This window comes from Clupea harengus, chromosome 23 (assembly GCF_900700415.2).
Source record: "Clupea harengus chromosome 23, Ch_v2.0.2, whole genome shotgun sequence".
Classification (NCBI taxonomy): domain Eukaryota; kingdom Metazoa; phylum Chordata; class Actinopteri; order Clupeiformes; family Clupeidae; genus Clupea; species Clupea harengus.
The window spans coordinates 13,172,284-13,189,719 of NC_045174.1; the positions used below are offsets into that span (position 1 = coordinate 13,172,284).

The window sequence follows — 17,436 nt, forward strand, 5'->3', positions numbered from 1 at the left end:
TTAAGACTGATTTATTGTTGTAAGACCCAGAGTCTGGTTTGGGGGTTTTAGGTAAACATTCTTATCTCTGGGAACCAAAGACGAGATGGTACAACCATGGGAGTGTCATGTATGAACTGTGAACATCTTCTTGGGTTAAGTGCAGATATCCTAAAGTGTATCCCAGAATCCTGTCTGCCATCCTGTGTAAACTTTGGATTTTCAATAAAGAGACTTGTTTCCGCATAGCACGTCAGAGAGACCCTGGTCGAGGTGTCTGCTCTCCGCCGGACGCGGCGTAAACAAGTCCAGTTCACTTCCATGCTGGGTTGTGTCTTTAATCTGCTAGTTAACTGTTTAGGGTAATTTCCCTGACAATTATCTATAGCAAATCTTTATATATATGTATATATATTGTGGATGTTGGTGGTACAGTGATATGTGTCTCAACCTTTGACCCGGATTTGATACACTGCAGTATGCCCTTCTTAGTTTCTTTGGATAAAAGTGTCTACTTAATACCAGACCTTAACCTTCACATAAATATATACATAATATACCACATATAGCTCTCCTGTTTGTTGCATACCCTGGCCTCCAGTTTCTGGAGTTGTTTCTTGCCACCCTTCATAGCCAGATTTTCAGCCACATCCAGACGGTGTTGCAGATCCTTCACGGTGACCTCCAGGTTCTTCTTCATCCTTCCAGATGAGCACTGGTGTCCTGCTCCTTCTTCAGCTCCTCTGCCATCATGGCAGCCTAGATGATGACACAGTTTTTCATATTAGAAATGAACACATTCTCAAACTTTGAACAGAATTATCATTTGGAAAGAAGTGCAACATTGCTTACATCAGTGATGGCTTCTTGGCCTTCTCTTCAGCATTCCTTGCCTCCAGGACAGTATCCTCAACTTCGCTTTGGATCTGAACCAGGTCAACCTCCAACTTCTTCTTGGTGTTAAGCAGACTTGTGTTCTAGGGTTAAGGTATAAATCCTTATTATACATTAAGTGGTGAAAATGATGATGTAATTGCAGTCCAAGAACCTTTACTTCTCTCTACCTGAGAGTGCAGGAGCCCAACACGCTCACTGGCATCAACCAGCTCTTGCTCAGCCACTTTGCGGCTTCTCTCTGTCTGCTCCAGGGCAGCTCTCAGCTCCTCAATCTCTGCCACCATCAGGGTGTTCCTGCACTCCACCATAGCAGCCTGCTCCCTCATGTCTTCCTGTCCTCTTGCTCGAGGTGCTGGGCGGTGCGGATGGTCCTGATGGTAGGCGGCGAGGAAGGCGGGGTCCATGATATCGTCCCGAGGCACCCATGCTCCTATGGACCATAGCCCTCCCAGTCTATGAGGTATTCCAGGCGACCCCGACGACGTCGGGAGTCCAGGATCTCCCGGATGGCATAGACCGGACCCTCTTCAAGCAGGAGCGGCAGCGGGGGCACGTCGACGGCAGGCTGTGAGGAAGAGGGGAGAGAGGTGATCGGCGGGTGATAGGGTTTAAGAAGTGACACGTGAAACACCGGATGGATACGATAGTGAGGGGGAGCTCTAGCTTGAAGGACACATTATTGACCTGGGATATGATAACAAAGGGGCCAATGAAGCGAGGATTTAACTTGCGGGAGGGCAGTCTCATCCGGATGTCTCGAGTGGAGAGCCACACCTTCTGTCCGACGGTGTAGTCGGGGTTAGGTCTTCTCCGAACATCCGCATGATGCTGGTGGCGCCGGACTGCCCTCTGGAGGTGATGGTGAGCCTCGCTCCAGACCCTCTCACTCTGCTGGAACCAGTAATTCACTGCGGGAACCGTGGACGGTTCCCCGACCATGGAAACAGGGGAGGTTAGTACCCAAGTACGCACTGAAAGGGGGTGAGCCCTATTGTGGCCTGACGGAGGGAGTTCTGGGCGTACTCCGCCCAGGCGAGGAACTGGCTCCAGCTGTGCTGCTGGTCGTGGCAGAAGGTTCGCAGGAACCGGCTTATCTCCTGGACCTTCCTCTCCGTCTTCCCATTCGTCTGGGATGGTATGGTATCCCGAGGACAGACTGACGGTCACACCTAGGCACGAGAGAAAGGATCTCCAAAATCGAGATATGAATTGTGGTCCCCGATCCGATACCACGTCCTCCGGGATTCCGAAGTGGCGGAAGACGTGCTCGAATAGCGCTGTCGCGGATTCAGCTGCGGTGGGAAGACGCAGCATCGGGATTAGCTTGCAGGACTTGGAGAAACGATCCACAGCGATAAAAATGCACGTATATCCGTCGGATGCAGGGAGGTCAGTAATGAAGTCAATGCCTAGGTGTGACCAAGGCCTCTGGGGAATGGGCAGCAGTTGCAGCTTCCCAGCCGGCAGCTGGCGAGGCGTCTTTGCCATGGCGCAGGCAGCGCAGCCCGCCACGAACCTACGAACCATCTCAGCCATGCCACGCCACCAGAAGCGCTCCTGGAGGAGCGAGAGGGTCGCATTGGCCCCCGGGTGACCTGTGCCCAGTGAGGTGTGCATAGATTCGATGATCTGCTCCCGCAGGGAAGCGGGGATGTAGGTCTTCCCGGCGGGGGTGCCCGGCGAAGCTGGGTCCTCCACTTGGGCTAGACGGATCTCCTCATCTAGAGCCCACAGGATCGGGGCGACGATCACTGGTGTAGGCAGAATCCTCTCTGGCTCCTCCGTGCTTGCCTCCACCTCGTGGAGTCGGGAAAGTGCGTCAGCCTGGACGTTCTTGGATCCCGGCCGATAGGAGAGTGAAAAGTCGAACCTGGTGAAGAACAGCCCGACTGGGCCTGTCGGGGGTTCAGTCTTCGGGCCTCCCGGATGTACTCCAGATTCTTGTGGTCCGTAAGCACCGTGAAGGGGTGCCGAGCCCCCTCAAGCCAGTGCCGCCACTCCTCAAGAGCGAGCTTGACCGCGAGGAGTTCCCGGTTGCCCACGTCATAGTTGAGCTCCGCCGGGCTGAATTTCCGGGAAAAGAAGGCACATGGATGGAGTCGTGATGGAGATCCGGAACGCTGGGAAAGCACCGCCCCCGCTCCCGTCTTGGAGGCATCCACCTCGACGAGGAATGGGACCTCAGAGTCCGGTAGGGTGAGGATGGGGGCGGTTCCGAAGGCGCTCTTCAGCAGGGCGAATGCCGCAGCGGCCTCAGGGTTCCAGGGTAAGGACTTCGGCTTGCCCTGCAGAAGGGTGATGAGTGGAGCTGTGATCTGGCTGTAACCCCGGATGAAGCGGCGGTAGAAGTTCGCAAACCCGAGGAAACGTTGTAGTTCCTTCACCGTCTTGGGTTGGGGCCAGGTAGTGATGGCACTCACCTTCCCCTCGTCCATGCTGATGCCGGCAGGGCTAATGTAACGAACTAAGACGGAAGAGTATGTAATCCTCATGAAAGTCAGGCAGCGAGAAATCCAAGGTTTGTGAATCCGTTGAAGTGGGATACCAGACACAGAGTGAAGGGAGTGTGAGGTATATGTAGGGACTGTGACAGGTGTGGATGATTAGGGACCCGGTGAGTGAGGACACAGGTGTAAGTGATCAGTACTCCGGTGAGAGTAACAGACCTTTCAGACGAACGCGTTGGAATGCGTTGATCCGTCAGGGTTGACGGATCCCCATTCACTTTGAATGGGGTGACGTCATCCTTTGCCGAACTGAATTGTGGCTCCGTTGGGTTCCCGTGCGTTGCGTTTCATGCTTTGCTTGCAGCAAGAGTTGAAGAATGTTCAACTTTTCGTGAGGCAATGCATGCGTCAGCCAATCAAATTGCCTTTCATGCATAACTGACAGCACAGGCGCTAGCCAATCAGATCCCGTATATGCTCACATCCAAAAAGCGGCAAGCTCAAAAAAAAAAGATGGCGACCAAACTCCGTAGATGGTCGTATTTGTACCTAAAAGTTGTTTGTTTGACTTTTTTTGGCTTAGATTTTTTAAAAGTTACCGAGAAATAGACACTGTACAATGTAAAAACCCCTTTATTGTAACTGAAAAATACGTCTGATAGGATTTGCGAGGTGTGTGAGCACCCTACCTAATGTTAGCATGCTACTGCTTACAAGGTAAGCAGCTTGCTAGTGGCGTGATTGGTTTGTTGACCTGTCAATCTCACTATAACGTCACTGGTATCAACAGAACCCCACGCGCCAGACTCCTCCTCCGCCATCCGTTGGCGCAACGCATTCCAACGTCAACGTCTGAATGCTGCCTGAGCAAGTGGATACCAACGGGGGCGTGGCTAGTGCAGGTCCGGGCTCTGACGTGACACCTACAGAGATTGCAGTGTGCATGTAGTTTGAACTCTTAATTGCCTTGTCACATATCACCCAAGTGTCTTGGATATTGTAGTGCATTTTCCCTGAATTTAAACACGTGGTATTTAGTGTGCACAAGACCACGTGTGTTATAGAGACCTGGCCTGACATCAGTTCTCCTAGTGGCCCATTGCCGAGGTTCCCCAGTCCCCATATTGTGTCTATGTATTTTTGTATTATTATTCCCTTATCTGGTGACCAACCAACTCCACTCTTGTGTACTATTTATTAATAAAGATTCTTTTTATACTTTCACAAACAACTGTGGCAATAGTGTTATTGAGTTCCCCTTGCTCTAACATAATTTAGCCCACTTCAAGGGGTGGCGTAGTCGACTGTACCCGAGAGGGCACTACATAAACATTGTGTGAACCCTTCATGAACCCCAACCTTGTTCTCAGTGGCATGCTTTTCCTTCTCCACTTTGGCGAAGGTCAGCTCCAGTTCAAGAATTTCCTTCTTGAGCTCAGAGCACTCTTCCTCCAGTTTCCTCTTCTTGGCAGTCAGCTCAGCATTGATTTCCTCTTCATCCTCCATTCTCTCGGTTGTCTCCTTGAGTTTAGCCTCAAGCTGGATCTTACTCTTGATCAGACCCTCACACCTCTCCTCAGCATCTGAGAGATTCTCAGACCCGTACAATGGGTAAGAAGTCAGAGTCAGAACCTTGTTTAGAATATGTGATACGTAATTATGTAGAATAGTTCCTCCACCAATAATTAGAAACATACAGATGACAATCGCAGCTGCAGGGCATTCCTTTCTTGAACCAGAGCCACCATCTTTTCCTCAAGTTCCTTCTTCTTGGCCTCAGCTTTTGCATAGTTCTATTTGAGTTTTGCATGCTTTTCCTTCATAGTGGCAAGTTCTTTTTCACTTCAAGCACGAGGCTTGATCTTGTAGTAAACCTTTATCCATGTTACGAATGATCTAATGAATGAGTCATTAATAAAACTCAAACAACAATATTCAGATAAATAAATATTTATTAGGCAGTATGCATTGTTACAGAACAGTCTCATTAACCAGGATTTTTCATCCAGATGAAAGTGACATGGATTCCGAGAGTTTACTCTGCAGCCTCTTTGCCCTTTAAAAAAGAACAAAGAAAATGAATTTACTATATGACAAATACAAAATCAATAACACTTTATTTGTGAAATAATAATATTTGTTCAGAAAACATTATCTTACCTTTCCAGCATCGCGGGTCTTGGACCTGAGCTTGTTGACTTGGGACTCAGCAATGTCGGCACGCTCCTCAGCCTCCTCCAGCTCATGCTGAACCTTCCTGCACTTGGACAGGTGAGTATTGGCCTGTTCTTCCTGTTGTATTTGAAATTGAGTGCAATTAATACAGTAAAACAAAACAAGAGTGTCAATGCAGTTTTTTCTTGTATAGCAAAGGTAGAAAAATACTCACTGCTTCCTCAGCCTGCCTCTTGTAGGCCTTGACCTTCATCTGCAGCTTGTCAACCAGATCCTGCAGTCTGGTGACATTCTTCTTGTCCTCCTCAGTCTAAAGAGAAAAAGTTTGTCAAGAAATGTCCTCCCCTCTAGATTTTGCATGCAGTTCTAAAGAAAAGGAGAGCTTTCTTACCTGGTAGGTGAGCTCCTTCACCCTCCTCTCGTATTTGCGGACTCCCTTGACAGCATCAACACCACGTCTCTGTTCACCCTCAACCTCACCTTCCAGTTCACGAACCTTAACATAAAAATATTTCCATTTCAGATACTGACCCCTGTTTTGTTATGATGAGTTAAACATATTCATTCAGAGTCATATTTTGTTACCTACCCTGGACTCCAGTTTCTGGAGCTGTTTCTTGCCACCCTTCATGGCCAGATTCTCAGCCTCATCCAGGCGGTGCTGCAGATCCTTGACAGTGACTTCCAGGTTCTTCTTCATCCTCTCCAGATGAGAACTGGTGTCCTGCTCCTTCTTCAGCTCCTCTGCCATCATGGCAGCCTAGATGATGGAATAGTGTTTTTTAAATAATAGAAGTAAAAGTACTTTTAAATATAATGCTCGTTTCAGAAAAAAACCTTACATCAGTGATGGCTTTCTTGGCCTTGTCCTCAGCATTTCTTGCCTCCTGGACGATGTCATCAACTTCACCTTGGACCTGAAAAGTCAGTCTCAAGCTTCTTCTTGGTGTTCAGCAGACTTGTGTTCTAGTGTGGAGAAAAAACAACTCAGTTATATTTTTGAATGCTGGAACTGTTTTTTAATGTATCGGTTTAAACAACCTTTTTTTATTCTCTACCTGGGATGCAGGAGGCCAACACGCTCACTGGCGCAACCAGCTCCTGCTCAGCCACTTTGCGGCCTCTCTCTGTCTGCTCCAGGGCAGCTCTCAGCTCCTCAATCTCAGCCACCATGAGGCCATTCCTGCGCTCCACCATGGCAGCCTGCTCCTTCATATCTTCCTGTCCTCTGACAGCATCATCAAGGTGCAGTTGAGCATCCTGGTTGACAGAGAATGTGTGGTGTTTGCTATACTTCATTGGTGTGAGCACTGTAATATCAAAACACTGAATATTTATACTACTGACCTTGAGCTGACCCTGGACGGTCCTCAGACTTTTCTGGGACTCAGCAGCCTGGCGGTTGGCGTGGCTCAGCTGAATCTCCATCTCATTAAGGTCTCCCTCCATCTTCTTCTTGATTCTCAGGGCATCATTCCTGCTCCTGACCTCAGAGTCCAGGGTGCTCTGCATGGAGTCAGTCACCCTCTGGCTATTCCTCTTAATCTGCTCCATCTCCTCATCCTTCTCTGCAAGCTTCCGGTCAACCTCACCCTTGACCTGGTTCAGCTCAAGCTGGACACGGAGAATCTTGGACTCCTCATGCTCAAGAGTTCCCTATTTTTAAATAGAGTGTAAAACATAATTTTAAGATATGACCAATTGCTTATTTTATTAAGATGTCCTATTGAATCTCTCCACTCCATCCTGTTGGATTTTGTATTTGTACCTCAGCCTCTTCCAGGGCAGTCTGGATCTCAGCCTTCTCAGTCTCGACAGTCTTCTTGGCCTTCTCCAGCTCATGAATGCTCTTTCCAGTCTCACCAAGCTGCTCCGTCAGGTCAGAGATCTCCTCTGCAAAAGACATTTAAAACCCTTAACACAAAGTCAGCATCTACCAATGTACTATTGATTTGTATTCCAGGATAAAACATTTTTTTTAGCTTCTCTTAACAAGCTTTGATTTGGAAGTATTTGAAGGCCATCTTGACTTACGTTGGAGATTCTTGTTCTCCCTCTTAAGAGTCTCCAGTTGGTCAAGAGCCTCCTCATAGGAGTTCTTCATCTTGAACAGCTCAGTGCTGAGAGAGCGAGCCTCTTTCTGGGCACCCTCCAGCTCTGCCTGACCCTCCTCATATTTCTGCTTCCATTCTGCCAAGACCTTTGAAAAACAGTTTGTGTCTTGGGTAAATTTCACATATAAGACACTGCTACCAAAAATCCATATGTCCATAAAATATTAGAAGAAGATAGAGGTATAACCTTGTCAAAGTTTCTCTGCTTCTTGTCAAGGTTGGCAGCCAGACCATTGGCTCTCTCCACATCAACCATGAGGTCCTCAACCTCACCCTGGAGTCTCTGCTTGGTTTTATCCAGAGAAGCACACTTGGAGTTGAGCCTCAATTTGTTCCTCAGCCTCCTGTAGACGCTGGGCAAGCTTTTTCCTGATAATAAAATTTAATTGAGGTTTTAGTCAACATAACAACCCACATCCACATTCTATGTTTTTGTGGTACATACTTGGACTCCTCAAGCTCTTCAGTGCGCTGGATGGCATCAGTTTCGTACTTGGACCTCCACTGAGCAACCTCGCTGTTGGCCTTGGACATGCCACGCTGCAGCTCAGCCTTTGCCTCCTGCTCTTCCTCAAACTGCTCCCTCAGAAGGTCGCAGTCGTGGCGTGCAGACTGAACAGCGTGGGCCAGGGCATTCTTGGCCTGTTTGTGAACAATGAATGGTGTTAGAAGTGTTCCATGAGGCTTCGGTATATGATAGTGGTGTGTATTGTGTTCAGTTCAGTACCTTGACTTCCTCCTCATTTAGCCTCTTCAGCTCCTCAATTTGCTGAGTGAAAGCCTGTTTGCTTCTACTCAGCTGAGACACAAGAGCATCTTTCTCCTCAACCTGGCGGCCGAGTTCACCATTTTCACTGAAGTCTTGCTCTCTGAGCACTGAGGTCGTTGACCTGGCGCGCACCCTCATCACTCTTGGCCTTGATTTCACTGAGTTGGTCCTCAAGGGTACGGCACATCTTCTCAAGATTTCCCTGTTTGTGAAAGTAAATAATAAGCAACACAAAAGTCAGAAATGTTTATGGCAATTATTACTTTTACTTGACAACATTTAATACAAAATACAAGAATATGTACGTTTGTATCATTGTTTGCAGTATGATATTGTTTGTAGTTAGAGTCAGCTAGAGCATTAAGGTTTACATGTCACAAACCTTAGTTTAGACTCCCTCCATGTTGCTGGAAAGATCATCAATCTCCATCTTGTATTCACTCTTCTCCTTCTCAAGCTTCTGCTTGACACGCTGGAGGTTGTCGATCTGCTCTCCCAGCTCGGCCACGCTATCAGCCTGCTTCTTACGGAGAGCTGCAGCAGTGGCTTCATGCTGCAGAGTGGACTCTTCAAGGTCACGACGCAGCTTCTGGAACTCAGCCTCACGCTTCTTGTTCATCTCAATTTGAGCAGCAGTGGCACCACCAGCCTCCTCAAGCCTCTCACTGATCTCCTCAAGTTCCCTGGAGAGATCAGCTCTCTGCTTCTCAACCTTAGCACGAGCTGCACGCTCAGCCTCAATCTCTTCTTCCAATTCTTCAATGCGGGCCTATTGGTTGTTAAAAAGAAATAAGTGATACTAAGAAAGAACAGGCAGATGACACTATTCGGTACTGAAGATGTGAAACAAACCTGAAGCTCCTTGATCTTTTTCTGGAGCTGAGCACCCAATGATTGTTCATCCTCAATCTTGCTAAGGAGCTGGCTTGTTTCAAAGTCCTTCCTGTTTAATTGTAAATTAAAATAGTTGTTAATGGCTGCTTATAAAAAGGACTAAAAAAGGAGTACATGTTTGCATGAATCATTAGTTGCTAATAGAATTCTACATTACTTCTTCAGCTTCTCATCAGACTGCTGCTTGTCATTCTCCAGATCCATGACATTCTCCTGGGACAGTTTCAGGTCACCCTCAAGCTTTCTCTTGGCTCTCTCAAGGTCCATGCGGAGCTTCTTTTCTTGCTCCAGGGAACCCTCAAGCTGCAGATACAAAGCATAAAGTAATTAAGTAGCACAATGATATATGTGCATTTCTTTACACAGACAGGCCCTTAACTCACATCATCCACTTGCTGTTCAAGCTTAGTCTTGGCCTTGGTCAGAGTGTTGACTTTGTCTTCCTCTGCCTGGAGATCATCAAGAGTCTGCTGATGGGCCTCTTGGAGGGCTTTCTTCTCTTTTGTCAGCTTAGCAATGGACTCATCCTGAGAGGCCATCTCCTCTGTCAGGTTCTTGACCTACACATAGAATGTTTTATATCAATATCCAGTAAACCTCAAAGACTTCTTGAAAATAAAATTATTTTTTTTTTTTTTAAAGAATATAAACCTTGTTCTCAGTGGCATGTTTCTCCTTCTCCACTTTGGCCAAGGTCAGCTCCAGATCATCAATGTCCTTCTTGAGCTCAGAGCACTCATCCTCCAGTTTCCTCTTCTTGGCAGTCAGCTCAGCATTGATTTCCTCTTCATCCTCCAGTCTCTCGGTTGTCTCCTTGAGTTTGGCCTCAAGCTGGATCTTACTCTTGATCAGACCCTCACACCTCTCCTCAGCATCGTTGATAGTCTCATTGCTCTACAGTAAATACAAGATGAAAGGATGAAATCTGATTTGTATTGAAAACATAATTCTCAGACAGGTTAGTGATGTGAAAGTGCAATGATGTGATGATTACCCATATTGTATTAACATTGCTACACTTACAGATGACACTCGCATATGTAGGTCATTCCTTTCTTGGACCAGAGCCACCATCTTTTCCTCAAGTTCCTTCTTCCTGGCTTCAGCTTTTGCCAGATTTTCTTTGCATTTGACAAAGTCTTCCTTCATATTGGCCAGCTCTTTCTCTGTCTCAGCGCTCTTTAGAAGAGGCTTGATCTTGTAGTAAACCTTCATCCATGGCCAGTGCTTGACATTCATGAATGAGCGGACATTGTACTGGATGGTGTAGACAGCATCTCTGGAAAAGTGTTGCAAAGTAAATGTTGAAGCATATGGATCTCATTGAAGGATTCTCTCTTATAAACAACATATCATTTCTATAGTGAATTAATTAATTTTTCAATACACTAAATCATCTTTTTAACGTCAACCTCTGTGTGCGGAATCTGTCTTTTCATCTATTCATGCCCTATTTCAGGTCAAATCATTTTGGATTGAGTGTGATTCCACCAAATACATCACACATTACCTCTGTGCTGTCATCTTCACAAACTCTCTCCTCATAAGATAACCACGGCAGAGAGCCTGAGTTCCTCCGACCAGGGAAGCCAGTTTCTCATCTCGCATCTCCTCAAGGGTACCCAGAAGACCAGCTTTGAAGAACACCTAAAAGATTAAGAACACCAACAAATTATGACATGAGTGATTGGCAGCAGAAATGGACATACTGTATGTAATTCAATATTTATCCACGATTAAAAAATTTAAGATATAAACATTCTCCACCTTAGTGTGTCCAAACTTGTACTCATCGTGATCAACATCGATGGATCCCAAGAGCTTCTCAGCAGCCTTCTTGTTATCAATGAACTGACCCTCAGGAATAACACTGGCATTGAGTACTTTGTATCTGTTGTCAATAATAAAAAAAACATTATCTTCCCCATTTAAAACATATATGAAGTGTGTATTATAAGTTATTGTTGTATATTGTTGTATGTTTACCTCTGCTTGAAGTCAGCATACATGATTCTGCTTGGGAAACCCTTTCTACAGATTCTGATGCCCTCCAGTACACCATTACACCTGAGCTGGTGGATGACCAGGAAGTTCTGCATATAACCTTTGAAAATACAGAGATGTAAAATTTTCAAGCAAATACAAGGTGTTGAATAATGGACATGTCTTAATTTACTAAAAGCCCTTTACCTGGTTTCTTAATTTCATTTGGAATCAGACAACGCACAAAGTGAGGATGGGTGGCCCTCAGGTTGGTCATCAGTTTACCCAAGTTCTCCTGTTGAGGCAAGAATGTATACAATTTGAATCATACAGTTAATTGTGCTGGGACAATTATTGATTGATTGATCATTTTCTTCTTGATATTAAAACACATACCCTGAACTGTGAGGACACAGTCTGCATGGAGCCACCCTTCTTCTTACCACCCTTCTTAGCACCACCAACCTCTGTTGACATACAAATAATGAATCGGATAATTGAGTTATATACATAGAATCTAATATAATTACTATTTGTGTATTAGCCTTTTGACTTGAACAGGTTATTACCCTCAACAGGAGGTGGGTACAGGACAGGCAAAAGTTTGACTGATGACTTCTGGTACAGCTGCACAACAGTGTCGTTCAGTGGATCCTTGTTCTTGTCCAACCATCCAGTAACATTGTAGTCCACAGTGCCGGCATAGTGCACCAGGGAGAAGTGAGCCTCAGCTTGCCTTTGGTAAGCTTGGGCTTCGCAAAGGCTGCGTTCTTTCCAAGATGCTGGGCATACAGCTTGTCCTTGAAAGTGACGTCAGAGGCCTTGGGGACAATGCACTCCTCTTCAAGGATGGCAAAGATACCCATGGGCTGTTGAAAAATAAGATTGCTTAGTTATAAAAGTGGACATCATGAAACTATACAAATCTAACACTGTGCTAGTTGGATTGATTGAAACTGACCCTTTCAATCAGCTCAATGCAGGCAGCCAAGTCCATGCCAAAGTCAATGAACGCCCAAACAATGCCCTCTTTCTTGTACTCCTCTTGCTCCAGGACAAACATGGTGTGGTTGAAGAACTGTTGCAGTTTTTCATTGGTGAAGTTGATACACAGCTGCTCCATGCTGTTGTACTGTGTTGGATACATATTCAAACATTATTTGAGAGTGGCACTCTTAAGTCACTAGAAACAAATAATGTTAGTGAAGAATCTTATCATTTTGTCCTCACATCGAAAATCTCAAATCCAGCAATGTCCAGCACACCAATGTAGAACTGACTTGACTTCTTGGTGTCCAGCATCTGGTTGATACGAATGACCATCCACAAGAACATCCTCTCATAGATAGACTTGGACAAGGCTGACACTGAGTTGTAGACCTAAAACAATATGTAAGAATTACTTCTTACTTACTATGATGAGAAAAGGCAGGGAGTTTTAAAATCCCATTTTCCAGGGCTAGGAAAGTCATGGAATTCAGTCACTGAAAGTTCTGGAAAAGTCAAGAAATAATAATTTTGTTGAATGTAGGTCTAATGAAATGAATTATGTTATTGTACTCTTCCATGGAGTCTTTACTTGAATTGACATAGAATAGAAAAGTAATGGAAAAGGTTGTTATTTACTTTTCTTTCAGAGTTTAGGCCCAATCTGTGCTGTAAAGTATATCATTCTATTTATTTATTAGCTTTTGAAGATTCATGGAGATTTCATTAAAGGTCCTTGAACAGTTTTGAAATGTTGTCAATGTTAACGGGTGTGAACCCTGAGAAAGAAAATACCAGCAGTAAAATTCTTGTCAAACAATGTCAAAATCGTTGTGGTCTTTAGTCAACCTTGTATGTGAGTTACCTGTGGCACAGTCTGACCCTTGGTGACATACTCAGTTCCGACTTTCACCCTTGGTAGCACAGAGCCTTCAGCATATCAGCAGAGTTCAGGCCCAGGAGGTAAGCGACTTTGTCAGCATCTTAAAACAACAAAGCGTTTAAGTGAGTTATTTATATCAATATTTTACCCAGGAAAGTCATTCTTAACCTAAATTGAGAGGCCACTAAAAAATATCTAATGAATGACATCGTAGATATATTTACAGGCTTCTGTTGTAGGTAATAAATATAATATATTAATAACTATAATCAGAGGAAAAGTACAACTTGAAGTTAATACATGCTGATCTATCTTTTAATGAAATTACTTCAATAAATAAGACTACCTAGTAGTTATCACTAGAACTGACCCAAGTTCAGTAGAGTTTTTAAACCTACCCTCAGTGCCATCAGGCTCAGCCTGCTCCTCACGCTGCTTCTGCTTGAATTTCAAATTGCCATGATGGAGCACAGCACCAGTCAGTTTCCAAATGGTGACTTTCTCCTCTGCAGTGAAACCCAGGATGTCAATGGCATCCTGCAATTACATGCATAAATGAAGTTTAAGCGCATCATTATTTTTAATCGTTAGTGTTTTTAAGAATGTCATTCTCATTGTATTCATTGTCCAGAAGAAAAGATCATGGATATCTCACATCTGTGGCGTCCAACTCTTCTTTGTCATCAATGCTGGCCACAACGATCTGACCCTGACTGCACATGGGAAAGTCATAGGGGTTGCTTGTGATGAGGCACATTTCTGTAGAGGGGGAAAACAATAATTTGTTGTTGCAAATGAATAATTACATGTAATGTTTTTTGATTGTTGGTTGAAAATAATAACCCTACCAACTATCTCAGGCTTGTGGTTGGTCATCATCTGGAAGAAGATGTGGTAGCCTCTCTCATCAGGAAGCTGGAATGACACTCTAGACTTTTCCAGCAGGTCTATTTAGGTGGGGAAGAATATATTTTAACTTGAAAAAATTAAGCCAGAAAATGTTGATATACACAGGATAATTATACTTACAAGTCTCAATATCAGCTTTAGCCAGTTTTCCAGTTGTGGCAAAGTGAATTCTGATGAATTTTCCCTGTTTTAGACAAAATGATATCCTAAGTAATTTTATCTTATTAATAACCACAGAACTGAGGCCAGAGTTTAAAAGAATTAACTTACAAAACGGGAAGAGTTGTCATTCCTCACAGTCTTGGCATTACCATAAGCCTCCAACAGTGGGTTGGCAGCAATAATCTGGTCTTCAAGAGAGCCCTGCAAGTGGAAGAAGCATTCAAGGAATATGTTGTTATGAAGAGAATGTTTGTGTTGCTTTAAAAATAATTAGCACATAAATGTGTAAGGGGTCTGACCTGCATTTTTCCAGGCACTACCTCTGCCTTTTTTCCACTACTGACTGCAATTGTTGCAAAGTATTGGATGACACGTTTGGTGTTCACAGTCTTGCCAGCACCAGATTCTCCGCTAGATTAAACATAAGATATTGAAATTTTTCAGATAAGAATTGCGTGTGCCACAAGGTAACATAGAAGATAATGCAAAGTTGTAAGTCATGCATTGACACTTACGTAATCAGAACAGACTGGTTTTCCTTATCTGTGGGACAAATGCAATTTTAGATGAATCACTTTTTTTATTTAGTTCATGAACAAATATGTAATTAAATCTTATTATTTAGTGGCTTTTAAATTGAATGCTTACCTTGGAGCATGAACTGATAAGCATTGTCAGAGACAGAGAAAATGTGGGGTGGGGCCTCCATACGCTTCTTCCCTCTGTAGGCCTCCACCACTGCTTGGTCATACACAGGGAGCCACTTGTAGGGGTTCACAGTGGCACAGAAAAGTCCAGAGTAGGTCTAGAATGAAGAAATAAAGGGGATTGGTTTTACAGCTGTTTTATTTTTAACATAGTTTTTCATCTGTGAGAAAGCATAAAGCTTACGTAGATCATCCATGCTGCATAACGCTCTTTGAGGTTATACAGGACAGAGGCTTCATTGAGGTGGGTCATCATGGCCATGTCCTCAATCTTGTCATACTTGGGAGGATTCATGGGGTGGACATCCTCCTCCTTAACGACTCTTTCCTAAAACAAATGGACAATATAGAGAATATAGTCAAGTACCTTTCTGTTTAATGGAAATAGTCAATCATTTTCTTAACTAAGAGCCTTGCTAACATACCTCCTTTTTATCAAGCAGTTCAACAGTGACGTTGGCACCATCTCTCTTCAGGATTTTAGCTTTCAGGTACAACTCCTCCTTGTCAGGTACATAACAAGCTGACTTTGCATCAAAGGGCATGGTTTGGGCCTCAAGCCTCTCCTTCTCAGGCTTACGGAGGTAAATGGCAGCCGGGCCATAAGTGGCCATGTCGCTGTCTCCCATGATTGAGGTTTACTGTTGGAAGAAGAGGCATGAACGTGTCATTTTGTAATAAGAAATATTACAACCACGGACTGTAAGAAACATAATTCATCCTTGCAACATAGCATATCTGAAATAAGTAAAAAAATTAACAACTGGATGTTTGTTTTAGTTTTTTTGTAGTGACTGTGTATGAGGCAGTCAAGAGCAACAGTAAATATTTACAATTTATCTAATGTGGGAAACAGGTAATCATATTAAACCATGGGTATCTTGCTATTCAAAATGCACCCTACGGGCGTGGGGTAGAGTAGTTATTATTTAGCGGATTTAAAATGTTGTCTTTGTCTTTCATCAAGATGTATGCAGATGGATGCAGTCTTTTTCAAAAAATCCAAAAAAGGAAGAAAGACATCAGCAGATCTGAAAGTAGGTGTAAAAAATGTTTAAGCTGAGTGCATTGTCTCTTCTCTTATAGTATTTTTTATATTTGAAGTGATGTCTTCATAGAACCTCACTGAAGCCTGGTCAAAGGGAGATATACTGTAACATTTGAATAAAAGTAGCTACAAAGCCAGAATAGGTGATAACTGTCCAGCCAAAGACTGTGTGTACAGCCCAGAGATTTGGATTTAAGGTCAAAATATGCATACCTATGCAACCCTATTTGATTGAAAAAGACTGTTTTGACTGAACTGGAAAGGGTATTCAGAACTATAGGCATATGTTTTCTTTGGTAGTCGTTTGACTTGCTTGTTATTATTTGTAATAGTAATAGTAATTTAAGTTACTGAATAGATAGTCGGTTACAAAAGTTACCTGTTCTTTCCAGTACCAGATGAAATGTCCAGAAACGTCAAATAGTCTAAAATGATGGGAGTAAGAGGTCAGACAATATATTATATATAAATGCAAATAGTACAAATTGTACAGATTTCACGGCCAAGCCGATCCAGCTCTCCCATGTTTCAGAAAATATCAGAGTTCATCATGCAGCCACCCATGCTGTACAGCTCCTCCCTGATTAATCAAGCAGGTGACAACTTACCGTGCACTGGAACCCCCCTAGTCTCTGTGAACTTCTCGGTTCCTCCAGGTCCTTATATTGTGACCATCTGCAAACTAAGCAGGATCCAAATAAGGAAAACTGGAATGGTTTGATATATTTAAACACCACGTCAAGCCCGGATCACACACACACATTGACTCATACATGTCATTAAATGAGCAGCACCCATACTTTAATTATTTTAGCTGTTGATTAGGATTTGTGTAATTTTGTTTTTACACATTGATAAACTAACAAGTTTACTTATACATATTATTAAATGAGCAGCACCCATTAGTTAATTATGTGATTTAAATCTAACTTGTGATACTTTTGAGTCTACCTAATCTGGTCCATTGATGTCGGTAGGCCTGCATATTCTTTAATTTAAAAAAATAATACCCTTACAACTGTTGATGTACTGTATTATTTTTATACCACACACACATATATGGCATGATCAAAGCCTTTTTGGCAGGGGCAGAGCTATTCCATTTCAGGGCAATTTTCCAAAGTGGCTGGAGGCAATGTGGCGCAAGCAGTAGCCCCGACCACAGGGACAGGCCCGAATCCAACACGCTGTCATTTCCCGATCCCATGATACTGACATTTGTGTTATAATTTCCTTCAAATCTTGTTTACTAATACACATTTTTAGCTTGTCCAAGAAATTCAAAACACAAGCTATAGGCTCCTACACTGAAAAGATTAAATATTTAAAAAGAAGAAATCAAATACAAAAAACTAAACAAAATCCCTGCCTTCACTTCACTGTCACGGCCTCGTGACACTATTTATACGTCTGACCTTCACCAGGGAAAGCCTTTCAGGCAGTTGGCGTTTTTATTGCTTGTATGTTTTATTAATACACTTA

At 43.7% G+C, this 17,436-nt stretch overlaps 2 pseudogenes; both read right to left on the bottom strand.

Annotated features, from left to right (window-relative positions):
• Positions 1-357: 357 nt before the first annotated feature.
• LOC122128716 lies at positions 358-1,280 on the bottom strand (annotated as a pseudogene).
• A 3,327-nt stretch (positions 1,281-4,607) lies between these two features.
• LOC105913051 lies at positions 4,608-15,520 on the bottom strand (annotated as a pseudogene).
• Positions 15,521-17,436: the final 1,916 nt, after the last annotated feature.